The sequence below is a fragment of the Octopus bimaculoides genome, chromosome 16 (assembly GCF_046866305.1).
Source record: "Octopus bimaculoides isolate indiv1 chromosome 16, ASM4686630v1, whole genome shotgun sequence".
Taxonomy (NCBI): domain Eukaryota; kingdom Metazoa; phylum Mollusca; class Cephalopoda; order Octopoda; family Octopodidae; genus Octopus; species Octopus bimaculoides.
In genome coordinates this window covers 30,294,081-30,302,458 of record NC_142943.1, presented here as the reverse complement: position 1 = coordinate 30,302,458, position 8,378 = coordinate 30,294,081, and the positions used below count along the sequence as shown (strand labels likewise).

The following is an 8,378-nucleotide window of genomic DNA, read 5'->3' as shown; positions in this document are numbered from 1 at the left end:
CGTTATTATTGTTATTGTTGCAATAGCCCATGTATACATACATACATACATACATATACACACACGCACGTGCAGACACAAACACACACACACAATATTAATATTTGTTTCCATGACAAGTAATATATAAAAACAATTCAACATTAAAATGACAGATTACTTAATTCTTTTAGTAGAATATATGTTTATCAACTTTTATAAGGAAAAGGTTGACAGTGACTTCAAAGTTTTGGCTTGTTCGTCTTCATCAGACTGTCATATGTATGTGTGTGTGTGTGTGTGTGTGTGTGTGTGTGTGTGTGTGTGTGTGTGTGTGTTAATATATATGGCACAAGAATGAAGGACAACTCAGAATAATAATTATATAGGAAATTCACAATTAGACATTGTGTGTTACCATCATCAGCTGCTAAACGGATGTCACTATGATCCCAACACCTGGGCGATACCACTGAAACTGGTGGGGTCAACAGTGTTAAAAATATAAACACTGCCTCGGAATCCACCAGCTTATTACTAAAAGTAGCAACATCAAAGTAAACAAACAGTATTAACTTTTAGTTACAAAATAGTATTTATAAAACAAAGGACTTATTCTGAAACGGACATTCAGACAATACAACAAACACAGACTACTTGATACATTGTTTCTCGATGTACAACACATCACAAACGTCGTATCACACAAAAAGCAAGCTAAATAAAGACTAGTGGAACTGTACATCTCATAAACAATGTCCTTCAACGATATGCAGGCAAACGGACAAGCTTAGATCAATATCTATGAAATATGTTCAATACTATAAAAATATATAAACCAAATAAATTGCTTATTAAAAGTAAAACAACAAAATAAAAATAGATATATATATAGGCGCAGGAGTGGCTGTGTGGTAAGTAGCTTGCTTACCAACCACATGGTTCTGGGTTCAGTCCCACTGCGTGGCACCTTGGGCGAGTGTCTTCTACTATAGTCTCGGGTCGACCAAAGCCTTGTGAGTGTATTTGGTCGACGGAAACTGAAAGAAGCTCGTCGTATATATGTATATATATATATATATATGTGTATGTGTGTGTTTGTGTCTGTGTTTGTCCCCCCAACATCGCTTGACAACTGATGTGTGCATATGTTATTCATAAAGTATGTATGTGCTGTTTATAAAGTTGTGTGTGATTTATAAAGTATGAGTGTTTGTAGCATTTTTTAAGTATGTTTCAGAACATGTATGTGTTATTTATAAAGAACAAATAATATTTCATTTTCAGAATCATTAAACTAAAATTAAATACCTTGTGGTATTCAACTACAATACTCTGTTTTGCTTTTAAATCCAACTGAAGCCAACTTTGCCTTTCATCCTTACAGAGCTGATAAAATAAACTACCAGTCAAATATTGGTGCTCATTTAAGTGATGAGTGTTGATGGCCATTCTTCATGGCAACACCTTTGCTATTATGTCTGTGAGGTGCAGTTGGACACTGTTGAGACTGGGGTGTACAGACTGTTACTCCCTTTCCACCCTTTCTTTCATTGCTTGATTCTCTTGTATTTTTTATTTGTTCTCTTGTTGAAGGAACTTTATGGTAGCTGGGTGGTTGATTTCTGATTTCAATTATATTTTTGAAAAGCAAAAGATCAGCTTAATTACAGTAAGTCTAATTTTAATGTTCCTATTAAATATCTTTGATGAGAATGGAATTAGAATAGATGACTTAAACTGGTCAATGTAAACTCATGAAACTATTGTCATTCTTGTTGTCATCATTGTTGTTGTTGTTGTTTGTGGCAGTGGTGTGGTTGTTGTTGTTGTTGTCCTTATTTATAAGACCATAGCTCAGTAGAAAGACACAGCTGTAGGAAAGCCGATCATCAATCAGTAAAATAAAAATGAATCCGACAATATGTAAATGAACGAAATCAATATGCAAACGAGCTAAGTTTGTAGGAACTATTCCAGTCATGTTAACACGTGTGAATAATTGGATATAAAAGCACAAATAGTCAACAATCAATATTAATTTTATTTCACTGAAGTTGGATAAAAAGAATCAGTTGTTAGAAGATGACAAACATGAACAACAGAGGGCGGTCTCATCACCATCAAGTATTGTCTGATCTCAGCAAGTTTCATATCAAAGATCATTCTAGCATTATCTATGGTAAACTACAGGTAGGACATATAAGAAGGGAGGGTCAACTGGGACGCTGGTTTGGGACCCTAGGATCTAAGGAGGGACCTGAAGATCCAGGACAGGTCTTGAAGATTCAAAGAGTGGCTTGGTGATCTAAGGAGGAGTCTGGAGATCCAAGGAAAGGCCCAAAGATTCAGTGGTGAGAGGAGATTTGATGAATAGCTATGAAGGTCCTCCTCCTCTGTGTAAAATAGGAATCAAAGGGGCCCATTGGCAAAAAATGATTGAGAACTACTGTTTTAGCCTGTCAACACTTGGCATAACGCCACCTGCTCTTTGTTACACCTCCAGTCAGTCAGAGGGTTTCTTTGGTAATGTAAATTACTTGGCAACCTCATTGGTGCTGGTGCTGTGGAAAAAGCAGCCAGTACACACTGTAGAGTTGTTGGCATTAGGAAGGGCATTCAGTTGTAGAAACCATAGCAAGGTGGACATTGGAACATGAAACAGGTCTTGGGCACATTGCATCTGGACAATTCATCCAGCTCGTAGCAGCATGAAACATGGATGTTAAATGATGATAATGGTGATGATGATATGTAAATATATAATACACATGCACACACACAAACACACACACACACACACATTCACACATATATATATTCATACATATCTATACACACACGAACACGCACACACACATACATGTATATGATGATCATCATCATATATATACACATGCATATAGACACTCACACATGCGCGTGTATAAATGTGTGTGTATGTGTGTTTACTAGTAGCTGCTGTCTGTCTTTATATACATCTATTTAACTGAGGCAGAGAGAGATAAAGAGAAGAGAGAGAAGGAGAGAGATAGAGAGAGGAGAAAGATAGAGAGGAGAGAGATAGAGAGAGACAAACAGACAGACAATATATCAACATCATGTACATCCATTGTTTCTGCATGATCAAAGTTTTATATTTTCAGCTCTCTCTCTCTCTCTCTCTCTCTCTCTCTCTCTCTCTTCCCTTGCTTTTTTTTTTATTTGCCTATTTCTCTGTAAATCTCTTTATTTTTTTCTTTTTGCTCTCCCTATCTATCTCTGCTCACTAACACCTTTCTCACCTCCTCTCTCTCTCTCTCACTCACTCTTTCTTTGTTATACTCTCTCCTTGTCCCATATTTCTCTGTCACTCTCTTTCTATTTCCCTGTCATTCTTTATCTCTTTCCCTCTGTCTCTATTTGTCTCCCCCTTTCTCCTGCCCCCCCCACACACATTCTCCTCTCTATAATTGCTCTCTCTCAGTCTTTCTCTCTCTCAGTCTTTCTCTCTCTCTCATTCACTCTCTCTTCCTCTTTCTTTCTCTTTCTCTCTCTGTAGCTACTGTCTCTCTCTCTCTCTCTCTAACTACTGGCTCTCTGTATTACACACAAATACACACACACCCTTTCACTTTCTCTCTCTCTCTTTTTCTCTCTTTCTTTCTCTCTCTCTCTCTCTCTCTCTCTCTCTCTGTAACTACTGTCTCTCTGTCTCGCACACAAACACACACTCTCTCTCTCTTAAAAATACTATCTCTCTCTATCTCTCTCTGTCATTTATCTCTGTTCCTCTCTCTATGCCTGTCTATCACACTGTCTCATTCTTTCTCCCACCTCTGTCTCTGTCACTGTCTCTCTCTGTCTCTGTCTCTCTGTCTCTCTGTCTCTGTCTCTCTCTCTGTCTCTGTCTCTTTTTCTTTCCATAACTGCTACCTCCCAGTCTCTCTCTCTCTCTCTATGTGTATCTATCACACAGTCTCTCTCATTCTTTCTCCCTCTGTAACTTCGTCCTCTGTCACTCTCACTCTCACTCTCTCAGCCTCACTCACTCTTCCTATTTCTCTGTCTCTTTCTCTCCCTTTCTCACTTGCGTCATGGATCAGTCAGAACCGAACCAAAGCATAACTGGAAACAGGAGAGTGGGAGGCAGGAGGAGAGTAGGAGGCAGGAGAGTGGAAGGCAGGAGGAGAGTAGGAGGCAGGAGAGTGGGAGGCAGGAGGAGAGTAGGAGGGAGAGAGTGGGAGGCAGATGAGAAATGTGTCAAGAGACTGCATCATCCCAATACAGCTCCACTGCACCACCTAACAAACAACAATAATAAGACACAACAACAACAACTACAACAACTCACCCCTACTTAAACTGTGTCAGTCTATTTATGTTATTATCTATCAATAGAAAGGTTCCCCCCCCCCCACCAAGAAAGTCTAATGAGAGAAAGCGAGAGGGTGAGTTGGAGTAAAAAGAATAGGGGTTTTCTACTGAAGACAGTGTAGACTGATAAGACTATCACACATACACACCTGCAGTCATAGACATATAGGGTTACTTGTACAGGTACATATGCTCACATACATACCTATATACATTGGCATACATACACACAAACACAAACCTCTCATAGACACACACAAACACAAACCTCTCATAGACACACACACACACACAGTGACCATACATGTTATCTACCTAACCTATCTATCTATCTATCTTTCTATCTATCTATCTATCTATCTATCTATCTATCTATCTAATTATCTATCTATATGTGTATATATAAGTGTGTGTGTGTGTGTGTGTGTGTGCGTGTATGCATGCATGTATGTATATGTATGTACTTATAGATGTGTATGTATGTGTGTGTGTATATACATATATAAATATTTAAGTCATAAGCAGCCACTCTAAGAGTAATACTCAAGATTTACTTTTGACTTTCATATGATAAATATTTATCTACTCTACCAAATGTATTGAGTTCTAAACCAGATAATGTTTGCACTATGGAAAATACATCATTGATATACTTTACTAATCTTACATTACTATATTTATATACATATATATATATCCAACATTTAGTAGATAAATATATATATATATATATATATATATATATATATATATAGTAAACTCTCCTGGGTGGTTTTGTTGTTTAAGTTGGTGAATGCTGCCATAATCCTTGCCTTCAGTCCATCTTTGGTGTTACAAGGAGTTTTGCTGGTCTCTGGTTCAACTGCATCCCACACATAATAATCTGGGGAGTTAGCTGGCCAGATGTTAGGGGTGATGTGGTCACAGAGATTGTCTGACAGATTGACTGGGTTCTCCAGCTTGTGTGGCATGGGGCAGAGTCCTGTTAGGGGACATAGGGTTTTCCAGCAGTCACCCTCTTGACCTAGGGCAGCACTATCTCCTCCAGGCACTTGATGTAGGCCTCTATGTTGATTCTGAGGTAATGTGGGAATTTGAATGCAGGCATAACGTCGCCATCACTAGTGAACACTCTAAACACCATGATGTTGACTGGATGGTTAATTTTTATCACTCTTGGTACATGTTCTCAGATTGACTCCCAAACACTCTGAAATGTGTGTATTGGAATATGTTGTTGTTATTTAACCCAGGTCATTTCCTAATCAACCAAACTTATAATCAAAAGCATCCCAGCCATGACTATCCCAATTTTTTCTATGCAGAGAGAACTCAGAACTATATAGTCTAATGTTGCCTTTATTTTTAAGGTAACAAGGGTGTAATTAGAGGGAGATTTGACTGTTATTTGTTACAAGCTTAGCAACCATATAGATGGTTTCTCAATGGTTTGGGTTAATAAATGTGTGTGTGTTGTGTATGTGCATGTGTATGTGTGTGTATAGTATTTGTGAATGTTTGTTGAGTAAACTATGTCTGCATATAACTACAACTGTGATGATATGAGTGCTTGTGTATATGTGTGTATTTGTGTGAGTGTGTGTGTGTGTGTGTGTGTGTGTGTGTGTGTGTTTGTGTGTGTGTCTTTGTGCTTGTGTGTTAACAATTGCATTTATAAAATTCATAAAATTACGAAATTTACAAAAAATTCAGATTTAACCTTTACCTCACAATTTCTAAAAATGTTTCTATTTTATTTTATATTTCATTCAAATTATAGTTTTTAATTTAAAAAAAAAATCTAAATTTTAAGTCATTAATGGACTGGATTAATCTTGAAAACCCCTGAAAGAAAGAAAGAAAGAAACAAACAAACAAACAAACAAACAAAGAGGGAAGGAAGAAAGGAGGAAGGAAGGAAGGGAAAGAAAAAGAAATAAAGAAAGAAAGAAAGAAAAGAAGGAAGGAAAAGGAAAGGAAGGAAGAAAGAAATCAGAAATAACTTTGATTGCAAAACAAATTCAAGCCGAGCCAACTTGTTGGAGACCTTGGAGTAGACAATGAGCGAAATGGTTGGATAATATCCATAGTTTCATATGGTCAATGGTTATTCTTGGGAATCCAGCAAGAATGTTTAATACGTGTTTTATATATGAAGTATATAAAAATACTTCGTTTTATATACAAGGTATCAAAAAGTTTGCACACTAGTTCTGTAGCATGCCAACAGATGGCAGCACACAGTTGAGTACACAGTGAGAGCTAGCAGTGACCTTCATGAGGTAGTGTGCAGAGTGACATTGCTGCGTTTACTTTGCAAGTTGTGAAGTTTGTGTTTTTTCTGATCAGATGCCTACTGTAGTCTGTGATTTTGTCATGGACAGAAAGTCGGAACAAAGAGGCAACATGAGATTCTGCATTAAACTTGGGAAGTCTGTTACAGAGACATTGAGCAAGCTTCAGTAAGCTTAAGGCAATGAGGCAATGGGTCATACACAGGGCCAGATTAAGGCCCATAGAGGCTCTAAGCAATTAAAAGGTTTTGGTACCTTCAAGTATACGTAAATGGTTCAAAATGTAAACAATAATAAACCATAAAATAAATATTTATTTTTCAAAATGAAACAGAATTAACAGTAAAATGGGAAACAATGTTTATTTTTGTATTCGGGCATACATACATACATACATACATACATGTGTGTATGTATGTGTGCCTTTGTGTTTGGTCCCCCTGTACACTGCCTGACAACCAGTACTGGACTTGATTTCTTCAACTAAATCCTTCCAGGCAGTTCACCAGATCGGTTGCAATTCAATGAATAAAATGAGTATAATCTAAAAGCTAGAAGGCGGTTGACAGGGTCCTTTGTAAAACAATATTCAGTGAGTGAAAGGAAGCACTGAGCCATAGTTGAGGACCATTCCATTGCATGAAGATAAAACCTTCACTGGTAGCACTGGTGACATTGGAGGTACAGGTGGCACTGCTGATGCTGGTGGCACAATGAGATAAGAGACTCACTATTTTCAAATTATAATCTTGGCTGGATGGTAGATAAGATGGTTGATTGGTTGGTCAGTTGGTCAGTCGGTCGGTCAGTCAGTTGGCTGGTTGGTTGGTTTGGCTGGCTGGCTGGCTGGCTGGCTGGCTGGTTGGTTGCCTGATTGTTTGGTTGGCTGGTCGGTTGGTTGGTTGATTGGTCAGTTGGCTGGCTGGTTGGCTGGTGGGTTGGTTAGATGGCTGGTTGGATGGCAGTTTGGTTAGATGGCTGGTTGCCTGTCTGGTTAGCTTGCTGATTGACTGGCTGGTTGTATGGCCGGTTGGTTTGCACATTTTTTTTTTAACAAAATTTGTCATAAAAGGATAAAGAAAAAAGAATAAAAAACAAAAATATATAAATCTAGTCAATTGTTACTTTAATTATGTAATGGATGTAGGGGTGGGAGAAAGAAATCAAACTAGTTTGAACTTTGCAACAAAAGTTTTAGTAACTTAACAAAGCAAAAATAAATTACAAAAAAAAAAAATTTAATTATATTTTTTTTTCCTTTAATTAAAAGAAAAAAAATCAAGAATTTTATCTGGAATTAATAATATTTCCTTAAACATTACTTGGTCAAAAAAATAAATAAATAAAGCAAAATTGCTAAAATAGAAATAGAAAAATTTTAAATTAGAAAATAAAACACTTAATGGAAAATTGCTAAATAATATACAACTGATTTACATATTATGTTAATGACACTAAAATATTCCTAACATAAATAAGTGGCCCACAAATTTTGGAGGGAAAAATCATCACCATCATCATCATCATTATCTTCATCTTCATTGTTGTTACTTTTGTCATCATTATTATTATCAACATCCAATGAAGTTTATTTTCTAACCATGAGGCCACAGGTTCAGTCCTACACATGGCACCTTGGCCAAGTGTCTTCTGCAAGAGTTCTAGGTCAATTCCTATTATTATCAACATCATTGTTTCAAAATCAAATTCTCCATGCTTGCATGGGTCAGCTGAAATTCACTATCGCAC

General features: G+C 37.1%; 1 long non-coding RNA gene across 1 annotated transcript in view; it reads right to left on the bottom strand.

Moving 5' to 3' along the window:
- Positions 1–6,925: 6,925 nt before the first annotated feature.
- The window catches only part of LOC149132336 (uncharacterized), a 1,800-nt gene continuing 347 nt past the window's right edge, over positions 6,926–8,378 (bottom strand). Inside the window, exons 1-2 of the long non-coding RNA XR_016244632.1 lie at positions 8,142–8,378; positions 6,926–7,643 (exon numbers count right to left, since the gene is read on the bottom strand). The exon at positions 8,142–8,378 is cut by the window's right edge and continues 347 nt beyond it. This is a non-coding gene — a long non-coding RNA (uncharacterized LOC149132336). The remainder of the gene's footprint in view (positions 7,644–8,141) is intronic.